The sequence below is a fragment of the Cetorhinus maximus genome, chromosome 12 (assembly GCF_964194155.1).
Source record: "Cetorhinus maximus chromosome 12, sCetMax3.hap1.1, whole genome shotgun sequence".
Lineage (NCBI taxonomy): Eukaryota > Metazoa > Chordata > Chondrichthyes > Lamniformes > Cetorhinidae > Cetorhinus > Cetorhinus maximus.
This window is the reverse complement of record NC_135890.1, coordinates 30,983,334-31,002,355: the sequence shown is the minus strand read 5'-3', so window position 1 is coordinate 31,002,355 and position 19,022 is coordinate 30,983,334. Positions and strand designations below refer to the sequence as shown.

General features: G+C 44.2%; 1 pseudogene; it reads right to left on the bottom strand.

The window, feature by feature from the left end:
- Positions 1 to 1,645: 1,645 nt before the first annotated feature.
- LOC144687787 (tetraspanin-7 pseudogene) lies at positions 1,646 to 2,383 on the bottom strand (annotated as a pseudogene).
- Positions 2,384 to 19,022: the final 16,639 nt, after the last annotated feature.

The window sequence follows — 19,022 nt, the reverse complement described above, 5'->3', positions numbered from 1 at the left end:
TCTAATATTTTCCCTATTACTGATGTCAAACTAACAGGACTGTAGTTCTCCATTCTCCTCTTCCTCCCTTGTGGGGTTACATTTGCTACTTTCCAGTTGGCAGGAACCTTTCCAAAATCTATTGAATTTTGACAGATAACCACCAATGCACATCCACCATCTCCAGCCATCCCCTTCAATACTCTGGGATGGAGTTTATCTGGTCCAGGAGATTTACCAACCTTCAATCCAGTTAACTTTTCAAGTATTACCTCTTTACTAATACTAATTTCTTTTAGTTCCTCAATTTCACATGTCCTCTGGTACGTCTAGTGTTTCTGGGAGATTTTCTGTATCTTCTTTCGTGAGGACTGACGCAAAGTAACTGCAAAGAAGTTAGAATTTTCTTTCTGCAATAACTGATTTCTCAATATTTCATGGTTACACCTCTTAATTTTTGCAATTAGGCCTAATGGACTAACACATAGAACTCCTGGTGTTCATGCCGCCTTCATTGGTGACATAATATCCATGATATCATGTTGCAAATTTGATTTTTTTGTAAATCTGTAAAAAAAAGGTGGCAAAACAACTAAGTAAAGAATGACCATATACTGTATGTATTCATTATTTAATAGGATCCAATTAACTCTTAGCAACTTACTTGCTGCACTCAGATAACTTGCATTAATTTAATTTTTGATGGGGGGGTAGAAGGTATTGAAGAGTCAGTTTTGCATTCAAACTCAAAATCTCGACAAAGCAATCAGACTGAATAGGTGAAGCAGCCAAAAATGACTTGCAGCGAAAACTGTAAAATGCGATGAAATATAACTTTGTTATTAATGTTAAGATGGATTTATCATTAGTGACATATGGTTGACTGAACTTGCAGTTTACCTTAGGTATTTAATAGTTTAACATTTTTGTTTACAGTATTTGCGACGTAATACCTTTGTTGCGCCCCGGGCGTTTTACTAAGTTAAAGGCGCTATATAGACGCAAGTTGTTGATGATGATGCGGCTGTTTTAGCAGCCCTGCATTTTGCTGTGGTTTTAACCGTTTAATTCAAACGATCATGCCTGAAAACAGCTCCCGCTTTAAAATCATTTTTTTTTTTTTACTTTTCACTTATTAACTCCCATCTCTAGTAGTTATGTTACTGGTGATGTACTGGCCTATTTATTTCCCTTGAAAATCACGCTGTTGAAATGTTGGGATCGTTTAAGTACGTGGATTAACCACGTTATTTTGCAACTGCTCCTTATGCACACCCTTTTAAATTACACGGTCTAATTTTTAGCGAAGAAAGTGAGGTTATTTGTAAAACATTCCTACTTTGCCAAAAAGACGGGGTGTTGCAGTCCCGTTACCTTTAATGCCGTGCAGTGAATCTGGTAGGTCACTTTTGCCAAACAATTTAATATTATTTTTAATCCATAAAGTATATATATATTTTTTACAAGTATCCTGTTTTAAACTCTCCTGTTTCCATTACGGCGTACACATTCAAGTTGTAAACCTCCCAAAACTTGGCGAAATATTCCGTTATCCTAAATATTAAACTATAAATATATCCGTAAAAATAAGGGGTCCTGGAACATGTCATCATGTTTGGAGATGCCACAGCCCAGACCCCGGGCGCTGGCACTGGATCAGAGTGGATCAGAGCGGACCACTTCTTGTGTTTTCTTGCACTTCGGGGTGAGGGATTCTTGAAGCCAATAAACACGCCAACACGATCCCGATCACTTGTACAACCGCCAGTCCTAGCGCCCCGGTAGCAATGTGAAACATGTTGTCGTTGACAAAATCGTAAATTTTCTTGAAACAGCCGTCCTTATAAATGCCCCGGGCATCTAAGGTGACCGGATTGTTCTGACATCCCCTCCGCACCGTGCAACAGCTCAGGGGCACCGAACCATTTCTAAACTGCTCTTCCGACCAGGGAGAGGAAACCCAGTCCTTGTAGCTCTCCACCCCACAACAATCCAGGGTGCGTTGAATGTCGTCGATAGCGTTGGCCTTCTCCTCGTCTTCTGCGTACAGCTGGATGGCTGCGCTCAGACCATTGTGGAATCCCTCGGCTATGTCTTTACGGTAAAACAAACCAGAGAGCCCCGCCGATAATCCACCGATGAGGACCACTATCTGGAAAACTCCATATGTCTTGAGAAGGCACTTGTGTTCCGTGGCAGCGCTGAAACACCCCAGAAAGCCCCAGATGATGACAGCAGCTCCCGTGGCGAGAAGGATGATGGGGGTATTGGGGTAGTCATTCGTGGACAATTCCAGGTAGCTGCCGAGTGAGATCTTTGCCCAGATGCCAACTGTGAACATGGTCAGACCAGCCGTCCAGAAGATAAAGCTGAAGACCATCAAGGACAGTTTGAGCAAAGCCATTGCCCCTTTGCTGATCTTCACCGGCTGGGATTTACAGGAGTGAAAACTCAACACTTTATAGTCGCAATTTGCATGGGAGGACTGGGAGGCAGGAGATTCCTCTCGGGATCGGCTTTGGTTGCTCTAGACAAGTATTGCCACGGTGAGCATCACATTGCACAGCCTCGCACACGGTGATGGCATCACTATACGCTGGTCATTCGCATTCACTCAATCCAGCTACAGGGCTCCTGTGGACACACTGGCCGTGGTAAACCTTGGTGAACACCGTCACACTGCGTTCCCCTGGAGGTGACAACCTCCTGGCCAGCCTATCGCTCCCCAGTTCCAGCGAATCCTGCCTCCTAGGCAATAGATTCATCCTTGGAAGAGCATCCATCATGAGGTAATTCTTTTGTCATTGTTTTATTTATTTTGGTAGGACGATATTAATATTCGGAATTTCGTGACATAAAGGATGAGAGTTAAATCACATCGGGAATGGTACGGAAAAGTAGACTAGTGAAAGCGCTGGATGCTCATGTCAACCAGGAAACACTGCCTTTATCGATGAATCGAGAGGGGATGAACCTAGATTTCACCAGCATCGCAATGAAACAAAACTTACTGGGTAATTAAACTGACCCTTTACTATTTAAAAAAAATACAAACAGAAACCATCACTTCAAAGAAACAAAAAGCATTTCATCCGGCGGATTAGATTACAATCGGTCAATTTCAAGTGCAGACACCTGCAAGATTTCGTAGCATCGGCTCCCCCCATCCCCGCCATGGTATGAATTACAACAGGAAATACAAATCAAGCAACGCAGAAGGAAATGGAGGGTCTAACTCTAAACACTTCTACTTTTAGCGCAGATATTGGTGTTTGCTGGGAGCTAATGAGAAATGGTTGGATGATCAGTCGCTGCAGCCTTTTGTTTCAGAATTGATTGTAAACCACAGAACATTGCACATTCCCCCAATTCCTACTTTCCCCGAGAGTTCCGCATTCCCAAAAGATGATGTGGCTGGAGAAGCAAGATAAACAAATCACCGTGGGAATTTAAAACACCAAATCCCCTAGTACTCCGCACCACATTGTCATCTCACAAACTGCTTTCCTATGTGCAACATAATGGTTCGGTTTCTTTTAATTTGTAAAGGAACTTGTGAACTGAAATATTTTTGCAGTGCCTTTGATTATTCGCTTGTTATGATCAAATACTACAGATCTATTTTACCGAATGGTCAAAAATATCTTCACATTCAATTGATGATTTACATTTGACATTTGACCTGTAACTTGATGTCATATGGTAAACTGTATGTTTCCTTGATAACTTAATCCCGCCGTCGTAGGCAAAATAAACTAATACCGTAATATTGGAAATAAAGATTATATATTTACTTTTAAAAGCTACTAAAAAATTGGTGCCGTATGTTCCATCCTCGGGCTAACCACAGATAACGATACTTCAAGGTTTCCAGTATAAGGTTCAGTTGGGTGGAACATAGGAAATGGGGGCAGGAGAAGGCCATTCAGCCCCTGGAGCCTGCTGTGCCGTTCAACCGGGTAATGGCTGATTCTCTATCTCAACACCATTTCCCCCAGCACTAGCCCCACATCCCTTGATATCTTTAATATCTAGAAATCTATCTGTCCTGAATTTACAGGGTACTCCACAGGCCTCTGGGATAGAGAATTCCAAACATTCATCACCCTCTGAGTGAAGAAATTCCTCCTCATCTCAGTCCTAAATGACCTGCCCCTTGTTCTAAGACTGTGTCCCCTGGTTCCAAGCACCACCCCTCCTACCCCCAACCTGGGGAAACATCCTTCCTACATCTACCCTGCCAAGCCCTGTAAAAAATGTTGTTTGCTTCAATGACATCACCTCTCATTCTTCTAAACTCTAGAGAATATAGGCCCAGTCTCCTCACAGGACTATCCCACCATCCCAGAGATCAGTCTGGTGAACCTTTATTGCACTCCCTCTGTGGCAAGTATATCCTTCCTTAAATAAAGAGACCAAAACTGTACACAATATTCCAGATGCAGTCTCACCAGGGTTCCATACAATTACAGCAAAACTTCTTTACTCCTGTATTCAAATCCTCTTGCAATAAAGGCCAATATAACACTTGCCTTCCTAATTGCTTGCCGCACCTGCACATTAGCTTTCAGTGATTTATGAACAAGGACACCCAGGTCTCTTTCAACATCAGCATTTCCCAATCTCTCCCCATTTAAGAAATACTCTGCATTTCTGTTTTTCCCACCAAAGTGGATAACTTCACGATTTTCAACATTTTATTCCATCTGCCATATTCTTGCCCAGTCATTTATCCTATCTAAATCCCCTTGAAGTCTCTTTGTATCCTCCTCACAGCTCACATTCCCACCTAGTTTTATGTTATCACCAAACTCAGAAATATTACATTTGGTCCCCACATCTAAATCATTTATAGAGATTGTGAATAGCTGGGGTCCCAATCACTGATCCTTGCCATACCCCACTAGTCACAGACTGCCAACCTGAGAATGATCTGTTTATTCCTACTCTGTTTTCTGCCCATTAACTAATTATCAATCTATGCCAGTAAATTACCCCCAAACTCATGTGCTCTAATTTTGCTTACTAACCTCCTGTGTAGGACCTTATCAAAAGCCTTCTGAAAATCCAAATACACCACATCCACTGGTCCCCCCTTATCTATTCTGCTGGTCACATCCTCAAAAACACTGATCAGGTTTGTCAAACATGATTTCCCTTTCAAAAATCCATATCGACTCTGCCCAATCCTACAATTATTTTCTAAGTGTTCAGTTATCACATCCTTTATAATAGATTCTAGCATTTTCCTTACTACTGATGTCAGGCTAACATATCTGCAGTTCACCATTTTCTTTCTCCCTCCTTTCTTATATAGTGGGGTTACATTAGCTACCATCCAATCTGCAGGAGTTGTTCTAGAATCTATAGAATTTTGGAAGATGACCACCAATTCATCCACTATCTCTACAGCGACCTCTATCAACACACTCTCAGGTCCAGGGGATTTATGAACTTTCAGTCCCATTAATTTCTCCAGTACTATATTTTTTCTAAAACTAATTTCTTTCTATTCCTCATTCTCTCTAGCCCCTTGGTTCTCTCGTATCCCGGGGGTTGCGGGGGGGGGGGGGGGGTGGTGGCGGTGTTGTACCTTCCTCTGTGAAGACAGGCACAGTATTTGTTTAAAAGCAAAATACTGCGGACGCTGGAAATCTGAAATAAAAACAGAAAATGCTGGAAAAACTCAGCAGGTCTAGCAGCATCTGTGGGGAAGCAGAAGAAATGCTTCATGTCACTCCAACCACCAAGGCCCCCAGGGAGCTCAATGGGACAAAGGAGGACACAGAGAGAGACAAGGTGGAGGAAGAGATTGAGGCAACAGATAGCCAATCAACAGCCCTGCCCCCTGAATCTCCCACTCCTCAGGAGAGTGAATCAATGGAGGAGGAGGAGGCAGCAGTGGAAAAGCAGCAGGGGGAGTGGCAGACGGTGAAGAGAGCCAAAGAAGGAGATAAGAAGGAACCAAGCCATTTCCCAGACAAGTGGCAAGAGGCGTCTCCCATCCGACATGGATGACAAAGGCAGCAGCTCTTCGGACGAAGAAGTGCCAGGGCGGCACCGACAGAAAAAGCGGCAAAGCTCTAGGGAGTTGGAGGACGAGACACCCGAGCTCCAGAACATTGGAGATAACGAGGAGACCAGCACACCCCAACTTTGCCTGCAACCCAAAGAGGCCAGTGCACCACAGCCCCAGGAATCTGGGAGCAGTGAGGCGATCAGCGCACCCCAGCTCCGGGAAGCCGGGAACAGCAACGCCCCAGAGGGGGTGAGGTTTGGAGAAGCTTCTCCAGCAAAGGTCATCTCAAACCCCGCTCTCTGCGCAAACCCCCAGATGCCGTCCGAGCAGAACACTGCCAATGAGGATTTCCAAAGTGAAGGAATTTGAGCTCACTACGGGTATGAAGGAGCAGACTAAAGGTCTGGGACTCTCAGAGACAACAGGTTTGGTAGGAGAATAAATGCTTTAAAATGGGTTTAAAGATTGTATCCATAAATGTGCGTAGCATTAAATCTACTACACGATGTGTTGCGACCTTGGACTACCTTGCCAAGGTCAAAGCTGACCTGTTGTTTCTGCAGGAGTGTGCGATACCGCACCTCAGCTCCTACAGGCAATGGTCACGATGGTGGTCCCACGGGCAATCAATCTGGTCGGGCGGAAACAACTCTCGTTCCTCCGGCCTGGGTATTCTGCTGCGGGGAGGCAACTTCACCGTCTCCGAGGTTAAGGAGGTGGTGGGCGGGCCCCTCCTCGTAGCAGACGTAATGTACAAGAACGCTCCACTCCGGTTAATTAACGTGTACGGCCCGTCACAAGGGGCCGAGCGGCTGGTGGTTTTTCAGCAGCTCCCACTGCTGCTGGCGACCTCCAGGCCGGTCATTCTGGGCGGTGACTTCAACTGCATCATCGATGCGGCTGGACGATCCAGCAGGGCCGACAGCAGATTGGACGCTACGTCCAGATCCCTGATGGAAACAGTTAAGGATGCCAAGCTGCACGACGTCTTCAGCAACCCTGCAGACGGAGCGCAGCGTAGATACACCTGGTCGCGGCCAGACGGGTCCATCCGTTCCAGGATAGACTTCCTGTTTGTGTCCCGTGCATTCGCAGTCAGATCCACCGACGTCAAGCCGGTGTTTTTCTCTGACCACTGCCTCCTACTGGCAGACTGCCACTTCGAGAAGGACCAGAGGGTGGGCAGGGGGGCATGGAAGCTAAACGTGCAACTGCTGACCCCAGAGAACATTGAGGAGCTCAAGAGGGATTACAAAGGTTGGAGAACCGTGAAACCCCTCTTTGAGTCCCTGGCACACTGGTGGGAAGCGATCAAGGGAAACATCAAGAGGTTTTTCATCCTCAAAGGCACCCAGAAAGCTAGAAAGGAACAGAGGGAAATGTCTCGACTCCAGAAAAACATGCAGAATCTGCTCCGGCTGCAGTCGATGGGGTCGATGTCAAGGAGGAACTCCAAGAGGTGAAGAGCCAGCAAGCCTCGCGTTTTGCCTCGGAAGCCTCCAAGATCATCTTCCGTTCCAGAGTCCGCTCCGTGGAGCAGGATGAGACGTGCTCACGTTTCTTCTTCCAAAAGGTACACAGAGAGAGCTCTGTGATCAGCAGCCTGAAGGAAGAAGACAGCTCAGTAAAGTCATCGCAGTCTGACATTTTGAGGATCAGCAAATCCTTTTATGCCGGACTGTATGACGTGAAGCCCACGGACAGCACGGCCTCCCAGTCTTTCCTGTCCTCTATCACGGAGGTCTTAGACGACAGTACACGGGAGAGCCTGGAAAAACCGCTAACTCCTGATGAACTGACTAAGGCCCTTGAGTCCTTCGAGAAGAGTAAAACTCCCGGAAGCGACGGCTTGCCGGCAGAGTTGTATTCGGCTCTGTGGGCCTGGATTGGCCCAGACCTGCTAGAAGTTGTACGAGAGTATGCTCCTGGCCGGCAGTATGTCAGAATCCATGAGGAAAGGCATTATCATCCTCATCTACAAGCACAAGGGGGGAAGGGAGGAAATTAGAAATTGGCGACCCATTTCACTGTTGAATGTGGACTATAAGATTCTGTCCAAGGTCCTCGCCAATCGGGTCAAATCCGCTCTGGAATTGGTGATCTACCCTGACCAGACCTGCACTGTGCCGGGCAGGAACATCTCTGACAGCCTCGCGCTGCTCAGGGATACGATTGCCTATGTACAGGACAGGGGTGTGGATACCTGCCTCATCAGCTTGGATCAGGAGATGGCCTTTGACAGAATATCACACACCTACATGGTGGATGTGCTCTCCAAAATGGGGTTTGGGGAGGGAATTCGAAATTGGATCCAACTGCTCTACACTAACATCAGTAGCGCAGTCTCAATCAATGGGTGGGAAACAGATAGCTTTCCAATTAAATCTGGAGTCAGGCAGGGCTGTCCTCTCTCGCCTGTTCTTTTCGTGTGTTGCATAGAACCCTTTGCTGAGTCCATCAGGAAGGATCCGGGCATAAGAGGAGTGACGATCCCAGGCAGTGGAGGCACTCAGGTCAAAGCATCCCTGTACATGGATGATGTCGCCGTCTTCTGCTCGGATCCGCTGTCGGTGCGCAGACTGATCCACATCTGCGACCAGTTTGAACTGGCCTCGGGTGCCAAGGTAAACCGTGGGAAGAGCGAGACCATGTTCTTTGGGAACTGGGCTGACCGATCCTTTGTCCCCTTCACTGTCAGGGCTGACGGCCTGAAGGTGCTGGGGATATGGTTCGGACGGACCAGGGCATGCGTTAGAAACTGGAAGGAGCAAGTGTCTATGGTGAAAAGGAAACTGGGCATGTGGGAGCGACGCTCCCTCTCCATTGCGGGTAAGAACCTGGTCATCAGGTGTGAGGCACTCTCGCTGTTGCTGTATGTGGCGCAGGTCTGGCCCATTCCACACTCCTGCGTGGTGGCGATCACTCGAGCCATCTTCCGCTTTATCTGGAGGTCAAAAATGGATCATGTCCGCAGGGACGCGATGTACAAGCCTCTAGATAAAGGGGGAAAAAACGTGCCCAACATCGCCCTCATACTGATGGCCACCTTTGTGTGTGGCTGCATCAAGCGGTGCGTAGACCCTCAGTACACAAACACCAAGTGTCACTATGTGCTGAGGTTCTACCTGTCCCCGGTGTTGCGAAGGATGGGTCTGGCCACGCTGCCGCGGAACGCTCCAAGTAGTTGGACCGTGCCGTACCACCTGTCCCTCGTGGAAAAATTTATGCAGAGAAACACCTTCGACCACAAGTCCATCAGGCAGTGGTCAGCACGTAACGTCTTAGAGGCCCTGAGGGAAAAGGAGAGGGTGGATCCTGTGGGATGGTACCCCAAGCAGACTGTCAAAGTCATTTGGCAGAATGCCTCATCGCCAGAACTTTCCAACAAGCACCAAGACGTAGCTTGGCTGGTGGTGAGAAAGGCCCTCCCCGTCAGATCCTTCCTACCCGCCAGGAGTCTCACCTCCTCGGCACGTTGCCCTCGAGGTGGCTGTGGTGGGGAAGAGACCATTGTTCACCTCCTTGTAGATCGTGCCTTTGCAAAGAAAGTCTGGAGAGAGATGCAGTGGTTTCTTTCGAGGTTCATCCCAAGCAGTTCTGTGACACAGGATTCTGTGCTCTACGGGCTGTTCCCAGGGACACACAGCAAGACAAACATCAACTGCAGCTGGAGGATCATCAACTCGGTGAAGGACGCTCTTTGGTCTGCCCGAAACTTGTTGGTCTTCCAGCACAAAGAGTTGTCCCCGACCGAGTGTTGCAGACTGGCACATTCCAAAGTCCAGGACTACGTGCTGAGGGACGCACTAAAGCTTGGGGCAGCTGCCGCAAAGGCGCAATGGGGAAGGGTCGCTGTCTAAGACCTTTCTGCCACAATGCACCAAGGGACTGGGAACTGTTTAAATCCCCTCAGGCTGTACTGCTCAAAATGAATGTCTGCAAATGATTGTAATATTGTTTGTACTGATGCACCTGGTGATACATGTTGTAAAAGTTGAACCTGACTGTACCTTTGTAATGGTGTTTTTGAAATGGTTTGGAATGTGGTTGAAGATATTTTATGAATAAAGTATATTTTTGCAAAAAAATAAGTGGAGAGATAAACCGAGTTAACGTTTCGAGTCCGTATGACCTTTCTTCAGAGCTGAAGAGAAGTAGAAATGTGATGAAATTTATACTGTTTAAGGGGGGGTGGGACAGGTGGAGCTGGATAGAAGGCCAGCAATAAGTGGAGACAAATGAGGGATTGACAAAGATGTCAGGAACTAAAGGACAAAGGGAGTGTTAATGGTAGTGGTTAGTGCTAAATAAAAAAAGGTGCTGATAGTGGCATGAAGGGAAGAAAGCAGAATGTGATAATATCAGAACAAGTGTGAAAGAACAACATGGAACAAGTAACAGATGGCTCTGTAGGGGATGGGGTGGGAGAGGGGGCAGTGGTGGGAAAAAAAGGATAGAACATGGGATAGAAGGTGGGGGGGGGAATAAAAAGCACTAACCACCACCATTAACACTCCCTTTGTCCTTTAGTTCATGACATCTTTGTCAATCCCTCCTTTGTCCCCGCCTATTGCTGGCCTTCTATCCAGCTCCACCTGCCCCACCCCCCTTAAACAGTATAAATTTCAACACATTTCCATTTCTCTTCAGCTCTGAAGAGTTATACTGACTCAAAATGTTAACTCTGTTCCTCTCTCCACAGATGGTGCCAGACCTGCTGAGTTTTTCCAGTATTTCTGGTTTTCTTACAGTATTTGTTTAGTTTATTTCCATTTCCTTATTTCCCATTATAAATTCTCCTGTCTCTGCCTGTAGTGGGCCCACATTTGTCTTTGATAATCTTCCTTTTTACATACCTTTGGAGGCTTTCACAGTCCATTTTTGTTTCTTCATAGTTTACCTTCATATTCTGCTTTCTCTTTATCAGTTTCTTGGTCCTCCTTTGCTGAATTCTAAAATACTCCCAATCCTCAGGTTTACTACTTTTTTTTTAAAGCAATTTTATAAGCCTCGTCCTTTGATCTAATACAATCTTTAACTTCTCTTGTTAGCCATGGTTTGATCACCTTTACTGCTGGTTTATGTACCTGAAAGGAATGTAAATTTGTTGCACCCATGTACTAATTATTTAAATGGTAGCCATTGCCTGTCGACCGTCATACATTTTAATGTAGTTTCCCAATCTACCACTGCTAATTTGCCCCTCAAACTTTTGCAGATTCCTATGTTTATATTTAAGGCCCCAGTTTCAGATCGAACTACATCAGTTACAAACTTAATGTAAAATCATATCATATTGTGGCCACTCTTTAGAGGCTGTTACAATGAGATTCTTAATTAGCCCTTTCTCATTGCACAACACTAGATCTAAAATAGCCTGTTCTCGAATTGCTTTCTCAACATCCTGTAATAGAAAACTATCTCATATGCATTCCAGAAATTTGTCCTCCACAGCATTAATGCTAATTAGATTTACCCAGTCTATAAGTTGATTGAAGTCCCTATGACTACTATATCACCCTTGTTACATGCACCTCTAATTTCCTGATTTATACCATGCCCTACACTATCACTACTGTTTGATGGCCCATAAACAACTCCTACCAATGTTTGCTGCCCCTTGTTGCTTCTTCGCTCCACCCAGATTGATTCTACATCGTGATCTTCCAATCCAAGATCCTCTCTCATTAATGTATTGACCTCATCCTTTATTAACAGCACTAACCCATCTACTTTTCCTTTTTGCTTATCCTTCCTAAATGTTGAATACCATTGAACATTCAGTTCCCAGCCTTGGTCACCCTGCAGCCATGTCCCCATAATGGCAATTACGTCATACCTGTTTACCTCTATTTGTGTCATCAATTCATCTACCTTGTTGCGATTGCCATGTGCATTCAGATAGAATGCCTTTAATTCTGTCTTTTTATTATTTTCACAACCTCTAGCCTTATCTGCTGGCGCACACTTGAGTTTGTACATTCTGTACCTTCCTTCCACACTCAGGTTACCAATTTCCTTATTGCTACCTTGCTCTCTTTCCTTGCCTCTCTCTTCAATTTATCACACCTTCCGTCACTTTATCCCTCATCTCCACTAATTATTTTAAAACCCTCTCTACCACCCTAGTTAGGTGACTCACCAGAACACTGGTCCCAGCACGGTTCAGGTGAACTTTCGGTTCAGAGTGGACTGACCTTGTCCTGAGAGAGAGAAAAAAAATCAAAGTATGACGTCACAGGAAAGCAGAACTGGGGCCAGTGCCCCACGAATTGAACTCCGTTTCTTTCACACATTTAACTCTCTAATCTTATTTACCCCACTGCATCTTGCTCGTGGTTCAGGTAATAATCCAAAGATTATTACCTATGAGGTTCTGTTTTTTAATTTAGCCCCTAGCTACTCATACTCTCTAAGAGGAGCCTTTTTTCTCATCCTATCTATGTTCTGGTATATCACAGAGTAATGGGCAGATCACTTAGGACTGAGATAAGGAGAAATTATTTTACTCAAAGGGTTGTGAATCTTTGGAATGCTCTACCCCAAAGGATTGTGGATGCTCCATCACTGAATACATTTAAGCATGGGATAGGCAGATTTTTGATCCCTCAGGGAATTAAAGGATATGAGGAGCAGGTAGGAAAATGGAGTTAAAGCCCAAGATCAGCTATGATCGAATTGAATGGTGGAGCAGGCTCAATGGGCCATATGGTCCATTTCTTTCATTTCTTGTGTTTTTTTTGTGTTGGTATCTAAATGGACCACAACAACTAGATCCTCCCCCTCTTACTACAAGTTCCTCTCCAGTCCACAGCAAGTGTCCTGAACACTGGCACCAGGCAGGCGACACAGCCATCTGGACTCATGCTCTCAGCTGCAGAGAACTGCTTCTATCCCCCTGGCTATACTGTCCTGTACTACCACTACATTTCTATTAATTCCCCCCACTTGAATGGCATCCTGTACCATGATGCCAGGGTCAGTTCTCTCATACGACATGCAGCCCCCAACGTTTGTCCATACAGGCTGCAAGAACCTCAAACCTGTTGGACAACTGCAAGGGCTGACGCTCCACCACTTCTACCTTGTGGCTTCCAATATGTACCTCACTCACAGTCACACCCTCCTGTCCCTGACAATGGATCAAATCAGACAATCCTAGAGTCATAAAGGTCTACAGCACAGAAAAAGGCCCTTCGGCCCATCGAATCTGCGCCTAAGGGGTGTGACTGCTTCCTGGAGCAAAGTGTCCAGGTATCTTTTCCCATACTTGATGTGTCGCAGTGCCTGCAGCTCAGCCTCCAGTTCAATGACTAAGCCCAAGTTCCTCCAGCTGCAGACGCTTACTGCAGATGTTTTTACCTTGGATCACACAAGTGTACATGTCCCACATTCTGCAACTGCCACACATCACCTGCTCTGCCATATTTATAGCATTTAACTAATTAATTATTTTATTTATTCATTAAATTTTCATTAAAGTATCTAGTCCTACATGTGCTTATACTCTTATTATTTCATTAAATGTCCTACTTACCCCACTTGAAATTTCCAGGTTAAGATAAATAGAAAATACTCACCAGCTATTCTAATTAGCTTTAACATGATTAATAAACTTTTCTACTACTAATAAAACCTTACAATTACTAAAATTACCTGAGGTTTGAAAGACAAATGAGAAAAATACTCACCAACCAATCAACTACCTGCTTTCCTGTGACATCACACGGATTTTTTTTTCTCTCTCAGGACATGGTCAGTCCACTCTGGAGTCATGGATTGGATAACTCTTATAGGTGCTGCCGTCTGTCTCTGGGTACTCTTCTCTCCTGCTCTTTTTGATGTTGCTGTCTCCAGCTACCTCTCTTCCATCCTTTTAGGTGCTGTTGTCCGTCTCCGGGTCCTCCTCTCTCCCGCTATTTTAGGTGCTGTTGTCTGTCTCCGGGTCCTGCTCATTTAGGTGCTGCTACCTGTCTCCATGTCATCTTCTCTCCCACTCTTTTGGGTGCTGCTGCCTATCTCCTGATCCTCCTCTCTCCTGCTCTTTTTTGCATTTCCCTGATTCCGTTATTGTCTATCTAGTCCTAGCCAGAGAATGACCTACAATGTATTATCTTATTGTTCCTGCACCATTACCTCTGAAGTCCTCCAAGAATCTTTCATTGGCCCCCTCTTATTTCTCAATCACATGCTGTCTCTCAGCATGGTCATCAAGAACACATCAGGCTGCACAAGTATGTTAAGTCCACCCAGCTTTCCCTCACCATCACCTATCTCAGCACCTCCACTGAACCTGATTTGTCACTCTGCTTGTCCAACATGGAGCACAGGATGAGCAGAAATTTCCTTTGGGAGATTTAAATTTGAAGACCAAAACCATTGTCTTCAGTCCTTACCACATACTCCTTTGCCTGGTAACTGTCCGAGGCTAAACCAGACCATGCACAAACTTGGCCTCATCTAAAACACTGCTGCGTGCATCGTAACTCACATTAGGCCCCATTCAACTCACCAAGGCTTCTTCGACAGCACCTTCCAAACCCATGACCTCTATGACAAGGGCAGCAGATGCATGGGAACACCACCACCTTCAAGTTACCCTCCCAGCACACACCATCCTGACTTGGAGCCAAACCACTGTTCCTTCACTGTTGCTGGGTCAAAATCCTGGAACTCCCTTCTTAAAAACACTACAGGTGTTCTGATAACGCTCCTGTGAAGCGCCTTGGAACATTTTACTAGATTTAATGCCCTAAATAAATGAAAGGTGTTGTTATCAATCTGGTATGCAGTTCAAGATGCAATAACATGGGCTTAATGAAAAACAGTGCTGTAGGAGTGTACTTGCTGTGCCAGCTCCTACAAAAAAGCCTCCAACAAAATCTGAAATTTAAACAGCACTGCCAGTGACCATCAAGGTAATCACAGCCCTCAATGTTTACATTTCACACTCCTATCAGACTTGCGCTAGGAAAATCTATCGTGTCGCCTGTTGATGAATCATGAATGTGGCTAATCTACAATGTCATTATCATCAGAAAATTCACCATTGAGCAACATTAATAGGAAGGAACTGCACAACTCAAAAACACTACCAGTTTTCCACAAATACAGGAGTGAGTGATTGCATTTATGTTATCCATTTGGGCACTGGCCCATAAAGCTGTGATTTTTATGAGCAATAAAGGGTTCTATTTTCTTAATGACCAGCTGGTCTACGACATAATAATATCTTCAAATGAGGTACAGAGTGCCGGCACAAAATAAATGCATCAACTCAAACTAAACCATACAACTCAAATAATGGTATTATTATTTTTTAAATATACGGAACTAACATTTTCTATATTCAATTAATTTGTGTCCTCATTAACACATAATAGGAGATCAGTAGATAAATAATGCCTAGCACACAATTTCTGTCTGCCACACTGCAACTTTCTGGGTCACACATTTAAAAAGTGTAACAAAGGTAATCATCTGAAATGTGAAAATTCCCTTAGCAACTTGTTATGACGTGGCAGATGATGTGTGCCAGGTGGGCCAAATCCACTAGGGAAACTTGGCCATGCTATTACAATGGTTTTGTAATTTATTATGAGATGATATGTGCACTGAATTCAGAAGTAATGGGTCTACCAAGCCCTTTAGAGATTTTAAATATTAAATTAAAATATTTATTAACAAAAAGAAAAGATTTAAAACACATACATAAGTGCACAATTGCTTAATGCAATAACAAATCCTAAAATTCCTAATTAACCTAACTCCTAGCTGCAAACCCCCTTTAAAGCAACAGTCCAAAAATAGAAGTTAGATTTAAAAACAAAACCAGCAAGTTAACACAGTACCCACTTGACAGTCAACTTCCAAATGGCTTTCTCCAACTTGACTAACTGGACATAACAGACTTATGCACAAATGGCTAGATGTTTCTTCAAGGCTGTTTCACACACTCCTGTTAGATCTTACATGGCCCTCACCCAACATAGCCTTTCGTTCTCCTTTATATATGTTTCTCTCTCTTTAATATGTAAATTCCCTTTGTTCCATATATCTTTGGAACTGTACCTTTCCCATAATATAAAAACTTTCATGTTGCCAATATTGTCAGTAACCTTTGGGAAAAAAAACACACTCCTTAGCCTTGCTTACCTGACTAGTTGTAAACAGACTACCATCCCTCTGAAATCCGAACAATCCCTTCACTTATCTAAAAATGCAAATTCCCTTCACACTTTACATGCTAAAATATGAATGTTTTACTCATTAGCCTTTCAAATACATTCCTACACCTAGCTTCTTTTGATAATTTCAAGCTTGCAGACTACCTGACTCCACATGTAATTAAATCACACAGACAGAACCATCTACACTCACACACATAAACCTACATTACAAGCCAGAAAAATATTATAAAAATTATTATACTTTGTAACAAACTGAACATTTAAAATGGATGAACTGATACAGAATCCAGAATGTCTGTAATACCTGAATGAGCTTGCTACAAACTTTAAACAAAAACAGAATGGAAGCTAGTATTGTGACCTGCAGCCTGAACAGCAAATAAACTCTGATCTCATCTAGTGTTTAATTAACAGCAATTAGACCTTGTGGCCTTATATGAATACATGTTCATCACTAGAGCAGAATAAAACATTTTACATTATGTAATACAACATTTCTGCACTTATAAAACAAGAGAATCATTGGGGGAGGCGATGACATAGTGGTATTGTCTCTGGACTAGTAATCCAGAGATCCAGGGTAATGCTGTGGGGACCCGGGAACCAACAAGAGGGAAAAACATACTTGACCTCATCCTTACCAACCTGCCTGATGCAGGTGCATCTGTCCATGACAGTATCGGTAGGAGTGACCACTGCGCAGTCATTGTGGAGACGAAATCCTGCCTTCACATTGAGGATACCCTCCATTGAGGTGTGTGGCGCTGCCACCGTGCTAAATGGCATAGATTTCGAACAGATCTAGCAACTCAAGACTGGGCATCCATGAGGTGCTGTGGGCCATCAGCAGCAGCAGAATTGTGCTCGAACGCAATCTGTAACCTCATGGCCCAGCATATCCCCCACACTACCATTACCATCAAGCCAGGGGATCAACCCTGGTTCAATGAAGAGTGCAGGAGGGTATGCCAGGAGCAGCAGCAGGCATACCTAAAAATGAGGTGTCAGCCTGGTGAAGCTATAATACAGGACTACTTACATGCCAAACAGCATAAGCAGCAAGTGATAGACAGAGCTAAGCGATCCCACAACCAATGGATAAGATCTAAGCTCTGCAGTCCTGCCACATCCAGTCGTGAATGGTGGTGGACAATTAAACAACTCACTGGAGGAGGAGGTTCCACAAATATCCCCATCCTCAATGATGGAGGAGCCTAGCACATCAGTGCAAAAGATAAGGCTGAAGCAGTTAATACAATCTTCAGCCAGAAGTGCCGAGTGGATGATCCATCTCGGCCTCCTCCGGAGGTCCCCAGCATCACAGATGCCAGTCTTCAGCCAATTTGATTCAATCCACATGACATCAAGAAACGGCTGAAGGCACTGGATACTGCAAAGGCTATGGGCCCTGACAATATTCTGACAATTTGCAACTTGTACTCCAGAACTTGCCGCGCCCCTGTTCAAGCTGTTCTAGTACAGCTACAACACTGGCATCTAGCCGGCCATGTGCAAAATTACCCAGGTATGTCCTGTACATAAAAAGCAGGACAATCCAACCCGACAATTATCGCTCCATCGTCTACTCTCGATTACTTTCATTAGAACAAGTGTAACTGCCTACCATATGCAGAAAACCATAGAATGATAAAGCACAAGAGGCAGACATGAGGTCATTTAAGTCTGTGCCAGCTCTTTAAATGAGCTATTCAATTAGTACCACTCCATGCCGCTGTCCTCTTAGCTGTAAATGTTTTTGCCTTGAAATATTTATCCAAAGTTACTACTGAATCCGCTTCCACCACCCTTGCAGACAATGCATTTCAGACCGCAACAACTACCTGTGTAAAAAATACAATTCCTCACGTTGCCTAACATTTCAAAATATGTTCTCTGGTTACCGACACTTCTGCCACTGGAAACTGTTTCTCCTTATTGGCTCAATCAAAACTCTTCATGATTTTGAACAACTCTTTCAAATTCCTATTAGCCTTCTCTACTCCAAGGAGAACAACTCCAGCTTCCCTTCGTGACCAAAGTCTGTCATCCTTGGTATCATTCTAGTAAATTGCTTCTGCATTCTCTCTCTCTAAGGCCTTGGTATCCTTCCTAAAGGATCATGCCTAGAATCAGACAAAATACTCCTGCTAAGGCTGAAGTAATGTTTCATAAAGATTTAGCTTAATTTCCTTGCTTTTGTACTCTATTCCTCTATCAATAAAGCCAAGGATCCCATATGATTTTGTTAATGGTGTTCTCAATTTGTCCTACCACCTTCAAAGATTTGCATATATACACCCCAGGTCTCTCTGTTCCTGCCTTTAAAATATCACCTTTAAAATTGTACAATTTAGTTTATATTGTCTCTCCTATTCATCCTATCAAAATATATTACTTCACACTTCTCTATTCAATTTTAACTGCCATGCATCTGCCCATTTCACTAGTCTATGTCCTCCTGACGTCTATTACTATCCTCATCATTCATTACTACATTTCCAAGTTTTGTGTCATCCGCAAGTTTTGAAGTTATGCCTTGTAAATCCGAGTACAATTGTTAATATATATCAAAAAGAGCAGTGCTCCGAATAGCAATCCCTTTGGATTTTCACTATATACTTCTCACCAGTCTGCAAAACAATGGTTCACCACTACTCTCTGGTTTCTGTCCCTTAACCAACTTTGTCTCCATACTGCCACCGTCCCTTGAATCCCATGGGCCTTAATTTTACTTAAGCCCATTATGTACTGTTTGTAAGTCCATATACACAACATCAACCCTCATCAACCTCTTTTTCAGAAAAAAAATCATTAATCAAACACAATTCGCCAAT